Genomic DNA, 22,719 nt, shown 5'->3' with positions numbered 1-22,719 from the left:
CCAAAACCCAACAATTTGAAATCCAGACTCATTATGATGATTTTAATTTTGGTTTTCAAGGGTTTAATTAGGGATTCTGTTATCCTCTTAAATTTGAGAGTTTTTGAATCTGGATTTTTGTATGTAAAATTAAGCGCTTTCCATTATTCGATTACTGATTTTAGCCGTTGAGATGGCTCATGTGTATTAACTTACAAGAAATGAGATGATATATGTGACGATGTTTATGGTCAGGTATGTTCATCTATCCAATAAGGGTTTTAAAGCTTCCATTTTTTTTAATTTATGCTTATTGTTCTTCTAGGGTTTTGCCCAATTTTACAATGCATTGACGATAATGCGCTTCGATTGGACTGTTTCTGTTCACCATCTTTTCTTCAATTTGATTAGTACCGTTGTTCAAGGGGAGGCCGGATTTCACCGAGTTATGTCTTTGGTTAATATTTATCTTATGGGTTTTAAGTTTCAACCGAACTGCAGGTGGTGTTGGTTGATTCTGTGGCGGGAGAATATGGTGGTGGTTTCATGCGGCGGTGGTTGCTGATATTGTGGTAATGGTTGTTGGAGGTTGGATGGTGGTGGATGTATGGCAGAACAAACAGGGAGGGATTGAGTTAAGAGAGTGTGTAATTGATATAAATATAATTTTTTGTTATTAAATAAAATCTGAAGTTACAAATATACCCTTAGTGCATTGCACATGATCAAATTTAACGAAAATATTTAGCTGAGTTAGTGTCAAAGGACGTAACGTGATACATTTTTGAAACATAAGATATGGTTTCAGTCATTAAGTTTTTCAAAGGACTAACATTGAAAAATCATGCAAATATAAAGGACTAGTTTTGTCATATTGTCTTATTATTATTTAAAGAAAAAGTTGGTTACGAAACCATTTACCAATTTTGATCATCCTTTTATTTAAATAAAAGAAAAATGTTTTAATGATTGAAAAAAAAACTTATCAACTGGCACAAAAATAGTGCAATTAGGTGTTAAGTGGAACAAAAATATTTTTATTTATTATAATAGTAGATTGCACTTTCCTCACTACGTGAAAAATGACATATGGTCACACGAAAAAAGTGTGGCCGTAGACCTTTAGCCACACACATATGGTTCAGGTCATGTGTGACCAAAGGTCGCGACATCGTAGGTATCATATGGCCACACACAGTTTTTAGTGGCCTTATGTGTTTATAAATGTGGCTAAAGGGTATCAGCATTAGTTGCTAGCCATCAAGAAGCCTCTCCAATAAGTGTGGCTAAACGGTAGAAAATGGCCACATGACTATTTACTAGGTGTGACAATTGCACGTATAGATCCACATGAATTCGTGTTTCAGCCACATGAAATTTATAATAATGTGGCCAATAGGGTTGTGGTAAGCGAGCATTGTGACCTATACCGTGTGGCTATAGAAAAAGAAATGGGCACTTAAATTTAATAATAGTGTGGCTAATTATATCATATAGACACTGGATGTTACATTAAATGTGGCTAAAAATGTTTAATTGCCACTCAAACACTCCTTTGTAGATTATAGTGTAGCTATTGTCTTATCTTTTGTCACACATAATGCTTTTCGTAATTTATAGTGTGGCTACTGTCAAACTTTTCGTTACACATAGTGATGTATTGTGTGGCTAATCATATCGTATATACACTGGAGGTTATTGTCAATTTGGCTAAAAATGTAAACTTGCCACTCAAATACTCTTTTGTAGTTTGTGGCCATTGTTTTACCGTTTGTCACACATAATGTTTTTGTAATATAAAGTGTGGCTATTATCATACTTTTGGTCACACATAGATAAATGTGGCTAAATGTGTCTTACTGAATTCAGTTTTTTTTTTTTAAATGGATAATAAAAAATCAGATTTTTAACCTGCTAACAATGCATAATATAAATATTTCAAAGCATAACTTTATAAATGTAACTAAACACATTAGAATAAAATCAAAACATGTTTTTCCATAAGTTTAACAAACCCAATAACATAAATTCAAAACGGGTTTACATTAAATTGTTTTTCCTAATTTATTCATTTTCCTTAAGTTCTTTTTCCATTTGTTCCATTCGTTGCACTCATTCTTCCAACTCGTTTCTTGACTTTCTCTCATTTTCTAGTTCGTTTTCCATTTCGGCTCTAACTTTTTGAACCTAAAATTGTTAAAATATTAGCATCATAACTATACGTCATCTGTATAAAATAAAAAGTAAAAGTCAAATATGCAAAAATAAAACAACCAAGCAGATATAAAATAATTGGGAAAAGATCCAATACAATAATACCTGTAACATCCTTTTTTTTCATATTTAATAAAAGAAAGTCGCGTATAGTTGATGAGCATAAATAATTAGTTAGTATTAGCAAAGAAAGGATCATGGACTTGGATTAATTAAGATGGATTAAAGGGTAATGGGCCTTAGGTCCATGGGCTTTAAAGGATATAAGTACCCCCTTAAACCATCCTAAAACCCTAACTCTCATTTCCATCTTCCATAATCTCTACTCACACTCAAAAACACACACACACATATCATCTTATATACCACCAAGAGAGAAAGGTGGGATCCGAGCCAAACGAACGTGATTCTTGTTAAATTCTTCAATACACAAGATAGATACAAGACCTAAGCTCATAACCAAGCTAAACCGTAACCTTAAAACACGTAAAGGTATGTCTTTTACCTTAAAGTTTACGTTTTTATAAACGTTTAGTCTGGAAACTTAAAACGGGAATAGATCGGGTGTAAATGAAACGTAAAGTTGTAAAATTGATGCTAAAACGAACTTAATGGACCTGCAAACATATGCGGCTCGTCTAAAATGAACCCTAGATCTAGTATTAAACGTTTAGCCTTAAAGGTTCGTGTGTTATGTTACAAACGGGTCAAGTTTGGGCCGCAATCGGTCTAGGGAACGGTTGGTGTAGGTTCATAGCCGGATCACACAGGAATATCTCGTAGTACGAGGGTGCGGAATCCCCACGTAATACGATACGAGTGTAAGATTAATTATGCGTTGAATCGGTTAAGTATAACACACGGAACAATACTAATAAACTCGATTATATTGCAAAGCTTCACCACGTGATATCAATAATCACTAACACATGTTCTGCCGTCCAAAAAACCCTTCTTTTCAAACAAACCTAAGCCGAAGTATATATAGACTTTGACAACTTCGCCTAACATACTAGGAGAAGTTGTCTAACTTCGCTATTCCCAAGTTCGCTAATCATACATGGCGAACTTACATAAAACAATATTCAAACAAAAAACGAAACAAACTAAAACGATTACAGACACATGCAAAACACGAGATACTGAACTACTGACATCATGCACCAACAGACTCCCCCTTGGCAGTAGCTTCATATCTCTATCTTCTTTCTCGTGTCTAGTAATCCCAAAATCTCGTGCCACCCGTCTTCAAGCACGAACGCCCTGTCTTACACAGACAGAGACCACCTTTTGTTACTTCTTTGCTTCATCCTTCCACGTAAGAATATAGAATATCTTGTTATCGTTCAGTACCTGCAAATCAGCTTGAGACAAATTAACCAAGTGCATGGGATTATACACTCTTAGAATCTCCTGCTCATCCTCATCTTCCATAACGACTTCAGCAGTCTGGCAGTCGACATACCACCACTTGAGATTCTTTAACACATCTTTAGGCATCATTTTCATTGGCACCTCTTTCAAACACTGAATTGGTTTATACTTCATCACCATCCAAGGCTTGCCATTAGCTCGCGTTCCCCTTTCCTTATCTTCAACTAACTTTCCTTTCCGAGGCTTTAGCAACTCAAACTTCTTCTCTTTTACACGCTCTTTCCACACGATCTTCCCAATTATTCTTGCCATATTGTCACCACTCCTATTAATCAATCCCAATTTAACTAAGTCTTTCACCTCACACTCAGGCAAGGTGTTCAGTGATCTCAACGCTTTTTTAAAGTACTGAATCCCATCATAACGCTTAATCACAAACAACTTTAACTGCTCATCATACAGCCAGTAAATAATACCTTTCTTCGAATCAGCATAACCCTTGATGTTGTAACTCTTTTTGAACATTGTCGGCACTGCGGGCATTTTTGTCTTGAGGAACCACTGAGCACAGCCTTCCTTCCATCTCGGCTGTTCTTCCCATTCAGACTCATCTGACACATCCACATCTTGACTCACATTCACCTTGTCAACATCTTGAATATCATGTTCTACACTATCATCCACAATCTCACCTTCTTCTATCTCACTATCAATCACAATCTGTTCTCCTATCTTTTCAATCTCATCAATAGTTAACACATCATCTGTTAAATCATCATCATCATCCAACACTTCCTCATCATCAACAACAACGACATTCTCACCACCTGATCCACCTGATGTACCAGTTGACTCCCCCTGAGATGTGGAAGTCCCAAGAGTTTGTTCAGTTCTTGGCAACTCACCACCTGCACCTTTCGATGCATTGGGATCATCGTGTCTATCTTGTCTCATCTCGGTTCTCAACTCGTAGCCCTTGCATCTCGTCTCCCCCTGAGATGCTAAGAATTCTTTAAGTGAATCAAATAATTTACCGTGTTCAACAAGGAGGGACGACTGTAACTGATTCTCTGCCACAAGTCTCTGGATGGCATGAGTTTGGATGAGATTAATTCTTGACTGTTCAGCAACCACCCATTCAAGAGCTGCTATCCTCTCAGAATCTGATAAAGTAGCATCAAAATCAAACCTTATGTGAGAAATGTCTTGAGCATACGGTGGAGGAATGCCCAAACTAACTGGAATATCCGAGGTAGGCTGAACCGTAACCGCGGGTGGTAACGAAACAGGTAACCCCGTAGTAGCAACCACTGTAGACTCAACAAATCTTGCAACAACCTGTGATGGAGTAAGAACAGGAGGCGGTAAGGAAACTATCTCTGGAGCAGTAAACAGAAATGTGGTTGGAGGAGTACCAAAAGACGACGACGTGGTCGCCAAAGAAACACTGGTGGTAATCGGCGCTGTAACAGTCGTAGTAGTAGGAACCATAGTCATACCAGATAACGAGGGTGGAGAGAAACGAACCACCCTTGAGCTTTAACCAACTCCTGAACTTTCACCAGCCCTGGCCTTCTTCGATCTTCGTACCAACTTGTCTAACTCCTCCTCATAGTCAGATTCACTATCATCCGAATCTTTCTTCCTCTTTCCATGTATTTTTTCTTGTCTGGCAAGAATCTGTTGTGCTTCTACGATATCGTCAGTGGAGGAGTCAGAATCGGTTCTCTCAGAATCCGCCACCGATGTAGCGACCATGGGCACATTTACACCGGACGCCCCAGCTACTGAGGCTTGAACCTCAGCAGCTGGATCAATTCGTTCCATGTCAAAGAACCCTTGACCTCCAAAGGCGACTTCAAGGTCAACCTGTTCTTCCGGAGCTGCAACCGGATCAGCAGTCGGTGCTTGCTGTACCATAGGTGGTTGTTGAACCACAGGAGGTGGTTGAGGAACATCGGCCTGTTGCGGTGCCGGATCAAGAAATTCATCACCAGGAGGAGCAACTTATGCAGGATTCACCAAGTAACCAAACAGGGCAGTGTGCCTCGGACGAAGTTCTGGTTTGCTACGAGCACTCGATGACCTGCATTGCGCAAAAATCCTCTTACTCACACTTTCAACATAACGGATAGGACGTCGTTGGGGCAGAGTAGGAGCTACGTGATTCAGAATCATCTGTAGGAATCTCGGATACATTAAAAATCTTTCCCTAGCGACCGCGCGTCTCTGACGATCAATCTCATAAAAAACCATCTGACTAAAGCTGTAGGGCTTGTTGTAAGTCAGGCCAGTCATTGCAGATTGCATCGTTGCCCACATACCGTCTGTACCAGCTTTACGACCTGACATGCACACTATCATCACGGGCATCAGAAACCGCCACTGATCTAATAAAAATCCCTTTCTCCTTTGAGTGTCACCTAACGGACCCGAATAACCCATACGCAGAAACGCACCATCTCTGAATGTAGCCGGAAAGTCTGTTGGATCATTTGTAGTTTCAACCCCGAACTGTAAAGCAACCCTTATTTGATCTGCTGAGAACTGTACCACCTGATTGTTCACTGTAGCGCGCATAACCGGAGGATCAACTCTACAGTCATATTCAACCGTTCGCCAAAAGTCTTCGATATTTGGTAGCGAAATGGGGAGAGTAGTCGTGATGGCGTGAAAAATACGTGAGCGAACGAGGAATGAAATGATCTCACGATAATCGTCTATACCATTAGCATCCGGATCCAAAGTGATATACATGTTGTGACCCGGAAAGAACTGTCGGTTGTTGTCACCACCTTCCTCATCACCAGCACCACCAGCATCTGCCACAGCAGCCATAACTGCACAACAAACAGTCTAAATTAGAATAGTTTCTTAACAGATCATAACTTCGCCTGTTACCAGAGGTGAAGTTATGGCATCTTTTATGTTTAACCTCGCTGTGGCTCAACTTCGCCTGAGTAAAACGAAATAAACCAGATAACTTAGGGTTGAAGTTTCCGATAAGGCGAAGTTATGAGCAACTTCGCCTAAACCTTAACTTCGCTTCTCTAATCGGCGCATCATAATGACCCAATTGGGGCTGTGTTTGATCGATTTTGCGAATGAAAACATGAAATAGGTAGTCGATATAGGCTCAGATGACCATATGAAGACTAAAACACAATTAACACAAGATGTTGAACGAGGGTTTAAGGTCCGTTTAACCGAGCCACACGTTGGATCATCAAGACGCCGATTATTACCACGTCTTACGAATTACGGGTCACACTGATCTTACAAACCTGTATCACGGAACAAAAATCAAACAATAGAGAGGATCAATACAAGGTCTGTTCAAGGACTAAGTTCACCGAGGGGTTAAGGTGTGAAAATAATTGACTCATTTGACTTTAAATAGGTAAACGTAACCCGGCGAAGTTAGGTTAACTTCGCCCTAGTTTAACTTCGCTTAACCAAAACCATGTATCAAAACTTCGCCCCCTTTTTAAGACCGAACCTTTAGAGATTTAACAAGGTTCACTTTATACTGTTTAACAATTTTCAGTAACAAATTAAAAATTGATAATCAAAGAACCAAGTAACCATGTTATATAAATGTAAAACATAAAACTAAATACATAACGAAAAAATTAGTAATAGAATAAACGGGATCAAATTTCAGTCTTAATGAGCCAGCAGGTTTTAGAAAAGATCCGAACAGGAATCATACTGATTAAGTGGCTGTCACTCAGATCCATGTTCAGCGGTATTATGACATAAAGAAGCATGTTGTAAGCAGGTATAAAACTATGTATGGTTTTTCATCGCTTCTGTGATACAGATTAGGTTCAATTAAGCTCAAAATTTAGATGGACATCACATGAGAGATTGTGATGCCTCCTATCTATTCTCAAAGCGTATTTGGCTTTCCCCAAGTCACCCCGAGTTGACTTTGACCCGTAGTGTCTGATTAAACAATGTGCACACATCTATCTTTAGAGTCTTCTTCCCGTTCTTTCTTACGCTTGAAATATTCTTTCTTGCCTCTTTCTTGATATTTGAAACAACATAAGCTTCAGAAGGCTTAACAATATACACGTTTTTTTTTCAAATAAAGACATTAATACAACTTCAAATTGTAGAAAACTGCAAGTCCCGAATCTGGATCACTGCAGGTACTTGACACTCTCTTCGCGGGAATCAGAACACTCACGGGCTCGTGTATGAGTGGGTAATTACTTTTCTGCCTATCATTCGGAAAGATGTATATGGAGACATGCACAACTCAGAATGATTCTCCACATTAAATCGAGGAGATTTAGTTTGTATCACTTCTACTTTTACGCACCATAGAAAGCTACCATAATATACAATGACTGTTCTAGAGTCTTTTAGGTCTAATAACTTCACCAGTTAAGCACACAGAATCAGTTTTTCTATCACTTTCCAAGGTTGGATCAATTTTCTTTTAAACATCGTATTGAAACTTCTTACGAAGTTATAGGTCTAGGGTGCTGACAATTGAGTTCTTGAACTCTGTACCATTATCACTCCTGATGTACTTAACCTTTCTCCCAACAATATTTTCAACCTTGGTAATCAAGTTAACTACCAACTGAACTTTCTCATCTTTTTCCTTTAGAAAGTATACCCAAGAGTATCGAGAGTAATCATCGGTTACAACCAAGCAGTATGACGTTCCACCTAGACTCTTTACATTCACAGGACCAAAGAGATCCATGTGTAGTAGGTCTAGGGTGCTGACAATTGAGTTAACCTTCTTGGAGTGATGAGGCTTTTCGTGTTGCTTTCCTTTCTTGCACGACAAGCATTGATCTTGAAAGTTAAAATTCTTCAAGGGAACCCCAAGTACCAGCCCATTCTTGACAATGTAATTCATTTTGCGAAGATGTATATGTCCCATTCTTCGATGCCACAACTCTGACTCAGACTCAGTTGCCTTTGACAGAAGACATGACTCTTCTGTTGTCATCTCAGTTGACCTCATATCCATTACATACGTGTTCTTTTCTCTTTGAGCTTTCATCACAACTCAGGCCTCTGGTATCTTGAAACCAGGATAAAGAACGATTGCCTCATTTTTAGTAAACTGCACTGTGTATTCTTTGTCACAAATCTGAGATACACTCAACAAGTTATGCTTCAACTCTTCCACAAAATTCACCTTTTCTAACTTTATTCTTCCATTCGTCACAGTTCCAATACCACTGATTCTACCTCCACTCTCTCCGGCGAAACTAACCCTTCCTCCTTGAACAGATTTCCAGTCACGTAACAATTTCTTGTTACCAGTCATGTGCCGGGAAAGCCACTATCAACAACTCACATATTGTTTACAGCCCTGTTTGACTGTTCCTGCACAATTAAAGAAATAGATTAAAATCTGGGGACCCAAGACCTACTGGTCTTGGGTTGAGTAAACCTGTTATCAGGTACCCAGTACCTTGATTGCCCAAAGTCAGTTTGAGGATAGTTTCTGTAAGTTCTGAACGGAAACCTTCTAGAGGACTGGCTATGAGGCCATCCAAACCTTCGTGAATTAACTGAATTACAATTGTTGGTTTGGTAGTTTACTGGGAAAAAACGAGACTGATTTCTTTGAAATCTGGGATTAGTCCAATGACTGAAATTTGGTGTGTTCTCATTCTTAACAGCATCATAATTAGTATTCGTTTTATTCTCAGTTTTCGGAGGCCTCATACCTCTAAATTTTCTCTGTTTTAGAGAACAATCAGCTACAAGGTGTCATACTTTATTGCATCTGAAACAACTTCTGTTTTGAACTTTATTCTCAACAGTGGTTGCAGATGTCGAGGTTGCGTTATTACCCGTTTGTCTAACATATGGTGGGACGAACGGATTTAGGGAAGATTTCTTTTCATCGGGCTTATATTCCTCCCCACGTTTTAGTAACACAACCTCTTCTTTTATCTCACCCAATTCAGAAGACTTGTCCGAATTTGATGAGACAGAGCTAGGGACAGAAATCGCAACATTAGAACTTGAGTTACTCGGTTCGCTCTTATTAACTTCAGTTTCTTTAGTAGAAACTTTGATTGGAACTGTCTGACTAATCTCAACATTCGCAGATTGCTGATCACTAGGATCATAAGTATAGTTATTGTTGTATGGTGGTGGAACTTCAGAGAATCCAATTCCCCCTTTGTTAACCGGGGAACATTGAACACTGATTATGTGATCTAACATATTAGAAGAATTTCTAAATTGTTCAATTTTTCTATTCAGTTCCACCACTTTTACCTGGTAATCAGCTATCTGTTTATCTCTTTCTGCAATTAGTTTGGTCTTTTCTTCTAAAACTTCATAACTGAGATCAATTACTTGTATTTTTTCAGCTAGAGTGGCTTTAAGACTTCTGATATCCTTTTCACTAGCTTTTATTTTTACCGAGTAACTGTTTTCTCTAGTTTTAGTATAGTGATGATCTTCTTTTAAGGTTTTAAATTGTGTGTCCAAACTAACAAACTGATCAGTTAATGTTTTCAATTGTTCAGACAGGTTTTCACATTGTTCACAATGAAGTTCAGAATTTACCTCAGAGAGCTGATCATTCACTTCTGCCATGTATGCTTGATCTTCTCCTGTCTCCCTCTCACTTCCTCCAGTTTCAATGTTTACCAGATTTGCCTGTTCGAACATCTCCTCAACTTTTATATTCCAGTTGTATCGACCGTTCTATTGAGATACCATAGCCCTATTTTCACTACTACCCCCATTCTGTTGTTCAGGCCTGTTCTGACTTCGTTCGACTCTCTCATTTGAACATTCATTAGAAAAGTGTCCATTTTGTTGACAGTTGTAACATCGAACCTTTGATTTATCAAACCCTGGTCTTTCTCCAACAAACTTTCTACCCGTTTTCTTCATGAATCTCTTTACCCTTCTTACTATCATAGCCATCTGCTACTGCAGATCCATCTCTTCCAAATCATCAGCATCGATCTGATCATAGTCTTCATCCAAAGTTGCAGGGTCTACTATTTTACCTTTGATATAGTTCTCATAAGATGCAATGAAAGATGCATAGAGGGAAAACTGTTGTTCAGCAGATTTCACACTCATAGGCATCTGTGAGTAGTTATTGTTTGGAGCATTGGATGAGAAATTTCCAGTTGTAGTTTGAGGCTTTGAGGAATTACTCCCTCCTGCTACTAAACATACGTCACCATCCATATTGAGAATCACATGACCATCTGGAGTGGAGTTTGATTCCCCCTTAGAGTAGTAGGCAGTGGATTCTAATTTTGAACTTGAGCTAGGAGTGACTTTAGCCCCATACATTCCCGGATCCTGAACCTGATCAGTTGGTGTCTCCTTTCGAACCATGTTTAGTTCAAAATTTTGTAACTTATTGACTACTGTTTCCAAATCAATCTTGTCAAAATCTTTATCTTCTCTCATCAGTACAGTGTACATTTCCCATTTCGGTGAAAGAGCATCAAGAAGTTTGTCTACTACCTCTTCTTCCTTGTATTCAATGGAGTAATTATTTAGTTCGGTCATCAAATGATAATATCGTGTGATAATATCATCAAGTGATTCATTTTTCAAATACTTGAATACAGAGAATTGGGTTTTTAACAACTTTGTCTTGGAAGTACGTATCCCCACATTACCTTCATATCTATTTTCTAGTGCTTCCCATAGCTCTCTAGCAGTTTTGTATTTCTTGAAGGTATGAAGAATCTCTTATGGAAGAGCCATTGTTATAGCTGCATGAGCTTTACTCTCTGCCTCATACATTTTCTTTTCATCCTCTTCCATCTTACTGTACTTTTTAATCTGTTCACGACCTTCAAATAAGGACGTTGGTGTAATGTAACCGTCTTGAATGCAAACCCACATCTTAGCATCTTGATACTTCACATACTGTTCAAACCGATCTTTCCATGCAACGAAATCGGTACCCTTAAGCAGTTTTGGAGCTTTAGTTGTTGAACCGGCTTCAACCTCCATCTTTACCAGTTCTGTGATGTTTATTGAGGTCATAGTTGAAAGAAACAAGACTCAAAATTTACCAAAAAAAAATATACTTTCTGTGAACAGTGAGCAGATAGCGAAGTTGTTACAACTTCGCTTGAAGCTTAACTTCGTTGAACACTCAACCTCGCTGCTTCCTAACTTCGCCTCTTAACTTCGCTTCACAGTAACTTCGCTTAAACCCTATAAGTTAGACAACTTCGCTTGCCTACAACTTCGCCTGCTTCTTAACTTCGCCAATCACTTAACTTCGCTTGATTACTAACTTCGCTAGTATCTTAACTTCGCAGCTAATCAACTTCGCCAAACACTTATATGTTTGCCTAAACCCTACTGTTTGTGACGGCAACTTCTCTTGACGAACAATTGAATTTTGCAGGTTTGGTTAGATTGATTGCGAGGGACGCGAGGGTGAATTAGAAGTATATTTGATGGGGGAAGATGGGCAAGATATAAAAACGAGGTATTTCAAGGTAAACTCGTTCCGCGAATGGTCAAACGGAACGATCTTAACACCCGTGTTATAATCCCGAACCACACAATCACGAGCAAAAGCTCTGATACCAATTGTAGGTTCCTAGCCGGATCACACAGGAATATCTCGTAGTACGAGGGTGCGGAATCCCCACGTAATACGATACGAGTGTAAGATTAATTATGCGTTGAATCGGTAAAGTATAACACACGGAACAATACTAATAAACTCGATTATATTGCAAAGCTTCACCACGTGATATCAATAATCACTAACACACGTTCTGCCGTCCAAAAAACCCTTCTTTTCAAACAAACCTAAGCCGAAGTATATATAGACTTTGACAACTTCGCCTAACATACTAGGCGAAGTTGTCTAACTTCGCTATTCCCAAGTTCGCTAATCATACATGGCGAACTTACATAAAATAATATTCAAACAAAAAACGAAACAAACTAAAACGATTACAGACACATGCAAAACACGAGATACTGAACTACTGACATCATGAACCAACAGTTGGGACTAAGGCCGAACCATAATAAGCGAATTAGGGTCGTGAAACGCGTGTTTTGGTTGATAAAACGAACCATGGCAGCAGCAGCTCGCTACAGCAAGCTTGCTGTATAAGTTCGCTGCTGGTTAAGTTCGCTACTGGTTAAGTTCTCTACTGGTTAAGTTCTCTACTGATTAAGTTCGTTACTGGTTAAGTTCGCTGCTGTATAAGTTCGCTACTGGTTAAGTTAACCCCAGCCAGGGGCTCTGCCCCTTGGACCCCGCTAGGGGCTGCCGCCCCTAGTACCCCACTGCTAGGGGCGCTGCCCCCGGACCCCCGTTCGTTGAGGGTATTAACTAAACTAGAAATACAATATGGCTAGGGTTTATATATTTATACGAATAATTAATGTACAGTCAGCCGAGCTCAGTTAAGGAAAGGAATAACAATAAACTAAGAACGAAACATGATTCAGGTGAGTTTCTAGCCCCACTTCCTTGTTATGTTTTCGGGGTTGTGTGCATACTCGATGTGATAGTTAATACACTTACCTTGAATGGTAAGTGTATGCCAAGTATGATATATGTGATAGATACGAATGATTGTTTGACGATACGTGAACGATCTTCGGATATTGCACGTACCGTTAGGTTATAAATAAAGATATGGATATTGTATGTAATGTAAGGATGATTGCTTGTCGATACGTGAACGATCTTCGGATATTGCATGTATTTCCAAGAATAGTGATGATTGTCTCCTTATATGGATATTAAACAATAACTTATATATAGTGTTCCCTCTACGGATAATATATAGAGTGTTCCTTAAATGTAAAGCATAGTGTTCCTTTAATGGAAAGCCCGGTGTTCATTTGATGGAAAGCATAGTCTTCCTTTAATGGAAAGCCCAGTGTTCCTTTGATGGAAAACATAGTGTTCCTTTAATGGAAAGCATAGTGTTCATTCTATGGAAGTATATAGGATGTTCCTTCTATGGAGAATATATATATAGAGTGTCCTTCTATGGAGAATATAAATAGTAGAGGTAATAGTAATAGTTCTTTTAATAGATATTATTCGACGTTCCTCTTATGGATATTTATACAAGGTTAAGATATGTATGTATGTAATATATGTGTATGTATTGTATATCTCCTGATTAACTAGAACTCACTCAGTATAGCTGACTTTTACTATGCACGCAGGTGAATAAGATTAAAGAGCTAGCATGAGGTTGGCACATGGCATGGATCAAACGGCTGGCATTTGAAGATGGAAGAAATGATGTTTTAATATGATGATTTATGTTATGGTTTTAAAGAAAAGATTAAATGTTTTGTAATAAACGGTTAAAGTTTTATATTTCGTGAAAGTTTTAATAAACTTTGATTTGTAGAACTGTGTTTATGAGTAAATCCAACGTCCAATGTAGGACACCGGGAACGGGGCCTTACAATACCTTAACGTAATAATAATACCTTAACGTATATTACGTACACGAATCCCATTTTTCACAAATCGATCCATGAAATCGCATCACAGCATCTCGGAATCATTAATACATATCCAATTAATCGTTGGTTCACCGAAAAACAGTTTTGGATGGTTAATCAATCAATTTTTCATTTTTTTTTCACGAAAACCGTTTTTGAGTGTTTAGGGTTTGTGTGAGCGTTTTTTGAGCGTTTTAGTATTTTTGCCTTTGAGCGTCTCTCGTACCTCTCGTACGTTAAGCCATTATCATACAGTATCTCTACCCTAAAATAATTAACTAATATATTACCCGAAAATGAGCAAACATACGAGCGATCACATTCTTTGGCACCATTCTGAATGTAGCCCAAGGTTCATCATAGTGCTCATTTAGTATTTTTATGATAGTCCTATGAATCTCATGACTCGCAAACCTATAATATTGAAATAACCAAGTATATTTGTAACATAAATAATGAAAATTTTAAAACTAAAAGCATACTTATCCTCAATCTTTACAATAAATTTCTACCCAGCGGTATCCCGAGGCATGATAGATGACGTGTCTCCCACAAGTATACATTTGTAGACCATCGACATCGCCACTACCAACACCATCCTCATGTGATCCAACAAGTGATGCCCCACCACGATGGTTTTCACCCTTCCTAGGTACCGTGGTACGTCCACGCATAGCACGGCGACTATCCCGCACAATCACATTAAACATAATGTATACACAACCACAAACTTGAATCGACGAATCATTCATGATAATAATAATCAATGTCAACTGTACTAAAAATTCCTAACATGTATTCACACATCGTATCATGGCAAATCAACCAAACAGTCATCATACAACTTAACTTATGATCACTTAGTTCACGTGACAGATTATAGCACGTACAAAATGATTTTATTCACTAAGAAAAGGTTAAGGATAAATTCTACAAAATTTACCACGGTAGGATATATGAATTAGGTTTCTCAAACAATTTTTATTATATTTTTCTCATGCATAGAAAATTCACAATAATTCAACCATTACATATATGCACCAACAGTTTAGTAGAATGCACAACAAACACTTGTTTAATGGTTCTATCAACTCATTAATCCAAATAAATTGTGCAAGAACAACTGTGTTGTCTTCAAAACTCATAATAATAATTTTCAGAACTGGAACCAACCCGTTTGGTTTTGTCATTAGGGAGTTATGGTGTCGGATAGACAGACCAGAATATAACTCCCCGGATCAGCTTTGACCAATGTTTTTGTAAAATTATAAAAAGTATTCAAAACTCGTCTAAAAATTACAAATTTTACCTTTCTGGAAACCAGAATCAAAGTATATATCCTAGAATCAACAATCGTTCAACAATCAACTATTAACATCAAGTTACATACCAATAAATAAACGAAAACGAATCTGTCAGCAAACTGTTGTCATCAAAACTCAAACCCTAACATATTTATGACATCTCTAGGGTTCAAATTCATCAATTAACCTTTTAGCGATGAATGAAGATGTACTAATAGTTACAAGTGAAATACATACCTTTTTGGCGATGAAAGAAGATGTACTAAGCTTCAACTACAAGAAATAACACTTAAAATTGAAAATCCCCAAACTTGGTTCTTAGGGTTCTTCACACTCAACACGAATCCGGAAAAAATCAAGAGAGAATTGATGGAAACCGACACCACACATGAATTCCTCTCGCAAAAATAATAAGATTAGAGCCCGAAATCAAAGGATTTGGTTAAGAATTGAGTGAGTTAGAGAATTAAGGATGAAGGATTATAGTGGGTGTAGAGAGATGATGATGAAGAAGAAGAATAAGAAGGAATAAAGAAAAAGAAAAAATGTAGGTTAAATATGTGGTCATATTAAATTTTTTTGAAGAAAAGAGTGGGTGAATTTAATTTGAAATTTTGAGGGAAGTTAAATTAATAGGAACTAAATAGAATTAATTTTTTTTATTTTAATAATTAAAATAAGGAATTGTTAGTGTAAATATATATATATATATATAACAACTAATTAAACCTGAAATAATATAATAAATTCTATTTTAAATATAAAAACATATAAAATAAATACAAGTGATATTTATAGTTGTTTTAAAAGAGTTGTATAAGAGTGTGGTAATCGGTGTGAACGCCCAATAAACCATACGTTTATTAGTGGGTCATACTAGTTCTTGATCGGTGTTAGTGTCTCATTATAGCATTTATCATGTCACAGTTGCTCTAAAAGAGTTGTATATGAGTGTCATTAGTCATGGTTAGGTGTTAACGCCTGAAACACACCATACTTTCGTCAATTGGCCTTATTTGGCTATCATTAGTCATAGTTAGATGTTAGTGTCCCTTGGTTACGTCATAGTTGCTTTAAGAAGTTTGTATAAGACTATCATTAGTCATAGTTAGATGTTAACGCCCAAAACATGTCATACATTAATCAATGGGCCTTGATTGGTATTAGTAGCCATTATAGCATCTATCATGTCCCGTTGCTACAAGAGGGTTGTATATGAGTGTAGTGAGCCATAGGCATGTGTCAACGCCCAATAACATGCCATACTTTTATTAATGGGCCATATTGGGCCTTGTTTATTGTTAATGGCCAGTATGGTCTCTATCATGTTATAGTTACGTTAACAGGTTGTATAGGAGTGACCCATTGTTGTTAGTGACCCATTGTAGTCTTTATCATATCATAGTTGCTCTAAAAGGGTTGAATATGAGTTTAGTGAGTCATAGTTTGGTTAACGCCCAATAATATGCCATACTTTCATCAATAGGACCTTAACTGGTGTTTGTGGCCCATTATAGCCTTTATCACATCATAGTTGCTCTAAGAAGGTTGTATAGGAATGTCATTAGTCATAGTTAGATGTTAATGGCCGATAACATGTGATACTTTCATCAATAGGTCTTATTGGGCCTTGTTGGTGTTAGTGGCCCATTATAGACTTTTTCATGTCATAGTCGCTCTAATGGGCCATATTAGGGATTGAAATCTCTTAGTGGCCTATTATGGCGTGTGATATGTAACATTAGATATTTAAGGGTCATATCGTGTTATAGGGAGTCATATCATACCATAATAGACAAAAACAAGTCATAAATGTCCTAATGGACCATATTGGGCCTTGAAATCTATATTGGCCCATTATGCATATAATCTTAAATTGTGTCTTAAATTGTGTCTTAGGGGTGGCAAATGGGTTGGGTTGGGTCGAAACGGGTTATGGGTCGGAACGGGTTAGGGTCGAAACTGGTCAGGGTCGGAATGGGTCAATTAAAAAAAGGTCTGTTATGGTTCGGGTCGGAACGGGTCAGGGTCAAAAGGTTCGGGTCACTGCGGGCCCGGGTCAAAATGGGTCAAGGTCGGAACGGGTCAAAACGGGTTTCAGGTCGTATTTTTTTTTAACAAGGACAACGGAGGAAATGTTTTAGTTTTTTACTTTTTTCGTTTTTATTTATATTTTGACTTATGATTTTTTTAATTATTATTTTTGAATATATTTTTAAATTGTGTCTTAAGAGGTACAACTTGCATAACCCGTCGATATACATTAAACATAGGGGTGGCAAATGGGTTCGGTCGAAATGGGTTATGGGTCCGAACGAGTCAGGGTCGAAACGGGTCAGAGTCAGAACGGGTCAATTAAAAAAGGTTATTATGGTTCAGGTCGGATCCGGTCAGGGTTAAAAGTTTCGGGTCATAACGGGTCCGGGTCAAAATTGGTCAAGGTCGGAACGGATCAAAACGGGTTTCGGGTCGTTAAAAACGAATAAAGAAAAAAAAAACTAAAACGTTTTCTCCCGTGTTAACATTCTGCAAAAAAAAACCGAGAAGTGAGCCTAAACCGAAACCCAACTCGTCGAGTACGAACACTCGTGTTGGCTCGTTTCAGCAATTTTTCAGATCGTTTCAACACTTAACAGCTCGTTTTAACAGCAAACATCATGTTAAACAGCTGGTTTCAGCGAGTTTTCAGTTCGTTTCAACACTTAACAGCTCATTTTTACAGGAAACACCATGTTAAACAGCTCGTTTCAGCGAGTTTTCAGTTCGTTTCAGCACTTAACAGCTCGTTTTTACAGCAAACAACATGTTAAACAGCTCGTTTCATCGATTTTTCAGTCCGCTTAAGCACTTAACAGATCGTTTCAACGCGGTTTGACCAGTTTTGCAGCAATTCAACAATAAAAAATCAACAGTTTAGCTCGTTTTTGCCTGTTTCAGCAGGTTACATAACCAATACTTCAAAACGTTTTGTGTTTTCAATCCAGAAAACAAGTATAGGCAAACGTTTAGTGTTTTCTAAACCAGTATGTAAGTATTTCCATGTTTTCAATCCAAAACCTAGTGTCACTTGTAATAGAGTTTTCTCAAAACCAAATGAATGCATTTGACTCGCTAACTGTTACATAGTACAAGTGTATTAAGTTATGAGAGTATGTTCAACAACACATGACACTAAGACCCACGTATGAACTCACACACAAACACAAACTTGACCCGACGAATCGTTGGTGATAATAAGTAATGTCAACAGTACCAAAAGTCCTAACATGTATCCACACGTCATATCATGGCAAAGCAACCAAATATTCATCATACAACTTAACTTATGATCATTCAACTCACGAGATAGATTATGGCATGTACAAACTGATTTTAGTCACAAAGAAAAGGTTAAGGATAAATTCTACTAAATTTACCACGGTAGGATATATAAATTAGGTTTCTCAAAAAAATTTATTATATTTTTCTCATGCATAGAAAACTCACAATAATTCAACCATTACAGATAGGTACTAACAATTCAGCAGATTGCGCAACAAAAACTAGTTTAACGGTTCTATCAACTCATTAAACCAAATTGTGTAAGACCAATTGGGTTATCTTTTAAACTCATAATAACAAGTTCCAGAAGTGGAACCAACCCGTTTGGGTTTGTCATTAGGGAGTTATGGTGTCCGAAAAATGGACCAGAATATAACTCCCTGAATCAGCTTTGACATATGTTTTTTGTAAAATCATAAAAGGTATTCAACACTCATCCAAAAATTACAAAATTTACCTTTCTGGAAACTAGACTCAGAATACTATATCCTAAAATCAAGAATCGATCAATAATCATTGTTTAACATCGAGTTACAGACCAATCAATAAACGAGAACGAATCTGCCAGCCAACTGTTCTCAACAAAACTCAAACCCTAATATGTTTATGACATCTCTAGGGTTCTAATTAATCATGTTAAAAACTCCCGTTAGATTTGATCGCAGGATGGTTGATGAAGTTTGGAGCAAGAAGCTAAGTGATGAAGAAGAGTAATAAGCTTCAATTGATGTTTATGGATTAGGTTGTAATTGGGAGGAGGTGAAGGTGATGGTCACATGAAACATAAAGTGTGGCCATTAACTAATAATAGTTACATTTGTTGTTTTGTTGTCACTATTAGCTTTTAGCCACACATCAAATATTATAAGTGACTATCAAATAATGCTTTATGGTCACATAAACACGTAAGTGTGACCATATATATATTACATTTTAGCCACATATGAAATAATTAAAGTGTGCCATTACATGTTAATAGTCACGCGTTTTGTTTTAATGCCATCGTTAGCTTTAAGTCACACGTAAAAGCATATAAGTGGCTAACAAACAATGTTATATGGTCACATTGACCTGTAAGTGTGACAATATGTATTAGCATTCAGCCACATCATTGAAACCTATTGTGGCCGTAGATCACATTCGGCCACACTTTTCTAAGTGTGGCTAGTAACTGTCACATTTATTTTTTGTTAAAGTGTGGCTAAAGGTTTCGACCAGCTGTGTACATGTATGTTTTTTAGTCACACGACCAAACATGTGTGGCTAAAGCTCCGAACACGTGTGACTAAGGTTTAGAACAGGTGTGTTTTTGTCACATGAACCAAACATGTGTGGCAAAAGGTTCTAGCAGGTGTGTTTTGTTGTCACACAAATAAACATTGTGTGGCTGAAATTATGATTGGTGACCTTTAGCCACACATTTAATCTGAAGTGTGACAAACCAATTTCAACACATGTGTGGCTAAAACCCTTTTTTCACGTAGTGCCTAACATTATAGGACTTTTGTCTTCTTAATCGCTAAAACAGATACTTTAAGATAGAGAGTAAGCAAATATTAAGGGGTGTTGCTAAACACACTCTTTCTCTCCTACTCATTCCTTAAATTTTACATTTATTTTTGTTTTTGTTTTTTTCATTATTATTTAAAAAAAGGGTGTTGTTATATTTTATTATTACTATTATCTAAAAAAAAGTTTTCTATCCTTTAAAGAGTTTTTTTTCCTTTTTTTTATTATAAAATATTTTTAAACTTTTAAAAGTAACCAAAAAAATTATTAGTTTTTTTCTTAATTAAAAATAAAAAAATATATCTTTTTTCTATAAGTATTTTAATATTTTTAAAGTGTTTTTTTTAATAATTCTTTAAGATGACTTACTTTGTTTTAAAAAAATCACATATTTTAATCTATTAAAGACATAAAACAACATAACGACTTGATTAACAAAAAACAATTCCAGTGATTTTTTTTAAGATAGTGATTAGTGACAAACATTTTAGAGTCCATGTAAAACTCCTTTTGGCCAAGTTTATGGAACTGGAGTACGTATCCTAGTGGAGGAATTCATTCCTTCTCTCATGAGTTCATTCTAATCCTTGTTAAATAAGGGAGAGTGACAACACCGATTCAACAAGAAAAATATAAATAGAAGAAAGAAGAATTGCAACCAGAAGATTAAACCCTCTTGTTAAACTTAATGACTATTTTTTAGTAATCATTATAAAAAATTGTAGTAATTTCATTATTTTTTTTTCGAACGGTGACTTTCACAGTTAAGTTATCTCACTGCGCAAACACATCGCGCCCCGCCATCCCCCTCAGGCCAACTATGTTGACATGATCGGGATCCACGCTGGCATCCGAGTTTGGCTTGGCGTTCCCGGTAAAACCCAGTTGGCTCACCCCGCCCGAAGTCACGACAAGTTTTAATGCTCTAGTAAATTCGGTCAGAATCAGGATTCAAACCCGGGACATCCGGGTCATCCATCATGTTCCTGGCAATTGAGGCAAGCCCCGCTGGTTGTAGTAATTTCATTATTAAGTAAGGGTTTTTTAAAAAAAATATATATATTATTTATTTTGGTTTTTCTCTAATCACTTTCATTATATTTAATTTGATTTCTCTCCAATAACGTTTTGAAGAGGGAAGTGATATGTTCAGTTTACATAATATGTTTACAGGTTCAACCAACAACCAACCAGAGCCCATTTAACCTTAACTCACGCAAACTTTCTGTTAAGTTTCTTGTCATGTCACAAACTTACAAGAGGTGCGATGGTTGGGTGAAAATGATGGATGTAAGTGTTGGTGCTACGGCAAAGAGTTGGGTGTGGCGGTGGTTGGGTGCGTTTTTCCGGCGAGCAGGAGGTGCATTTTTCCGACGAACAAGAGGTGCGTTTTCCGGCGAGCATAAGGTGGCACTACAAGAAATTTTGTCTGATATGATGAAATCCTATAGCGGCGACAATTGTCGTTGCTATGGATAACCTATAGCGATACTTGTCGTTGCAACAGAGATTGACAAATTTTTTTCATGATGCATCATATAGCGACGAGAAATCGTTTATATAGGGTTCAGTGGGAAGGCCATAATGTTGCTGCTAGACGAAAACCCTATAGTGACGACATATAGGTAATTTTATTATTAGTTTCCCTTTTCTTTTGTTTACAAAAATAATATGGTTTTCTTGTTACAACGATTTGTCGTGGCCAAAACAACATTTGATTATTTTTTTCCAAAGGACCATATAATAAATCAATTTTCACAAATCTCTTCGCTGCACTCCCTTCTCACAATTCACAAACCCTTCCTCTGCCTTCGTCCCCGGCTTGCTGCCTGCTTTCACCACCGTAGCCTCCTGCCTCCGCCACTGATTAAGACACCATAATTCTGGGTAAAGTTCTTTGTTTGAGCCATTGTTCCCAAATCAGTGATACATATCCTAAATTAGTGATATAATTAGGTTTCTTCTAGTTCTAGGTGATTTTTGAAGAATAACTGATTATTGAAGGTATATTATTTGAATTTAGTTAGGGATCTGTATGTATTTGCATATTAGTTTGTATTTGAAGTGTCTGGCCCGCTTAATTTCGTTAATTTTTTTGTAATGTTTATTTATATTTGTTATGCATGCATAAATGTTGTTTTTAAAAAATTGTTTGACTCGTTTTGAACTTAAATTTATAGAAAATTTTACTCGCTTACTCGTCCACAACTTGGATTGTCCGAGTTCATGACCATGTTCTAAAAACAGTCGAAAACTGATGCAGACATGTATTGGTTATTTGGTTGTGTAGCTGCTGAATGTTCACTGTAATATATTTTATAATAGTTTGGTGCGATAATTAATACTTGCTATTAAAAATAGAGTTTTTATATAACTTGTATGTAACTCACTTTACCCATGACTTATTTGGTGAACACCGTTGAAGAAACACCGATCTGATTCCTTTATTGGGTCCTGAATCAGATGAGTCCACAGTGTAGGATACAAACAACAACCAACTACGATATGAGCACAACCTCCGGAAGTCCAGTGACAGAAACCTGCAAAA

Source organism: Bidens hawaiensis, unplaced genomic scaffold, assembly GCF_021521415.1.
Source record: "Bidens hawaiensis isolate Kalapana, Puna unplaced genomic scaffold, B.hawaiensis_p1.1 tig00006388_1, whole genome shotgun sequence".
Lineage (NCBI taxonomy): Eukaryota > Viridiplantae > Streptophyta > Magnoliopsida > Asterales > Asteraceae > Bidens > Bidens hawaiensis.
Note: the sequence above shows the minus strand (reverse complement) of the source record.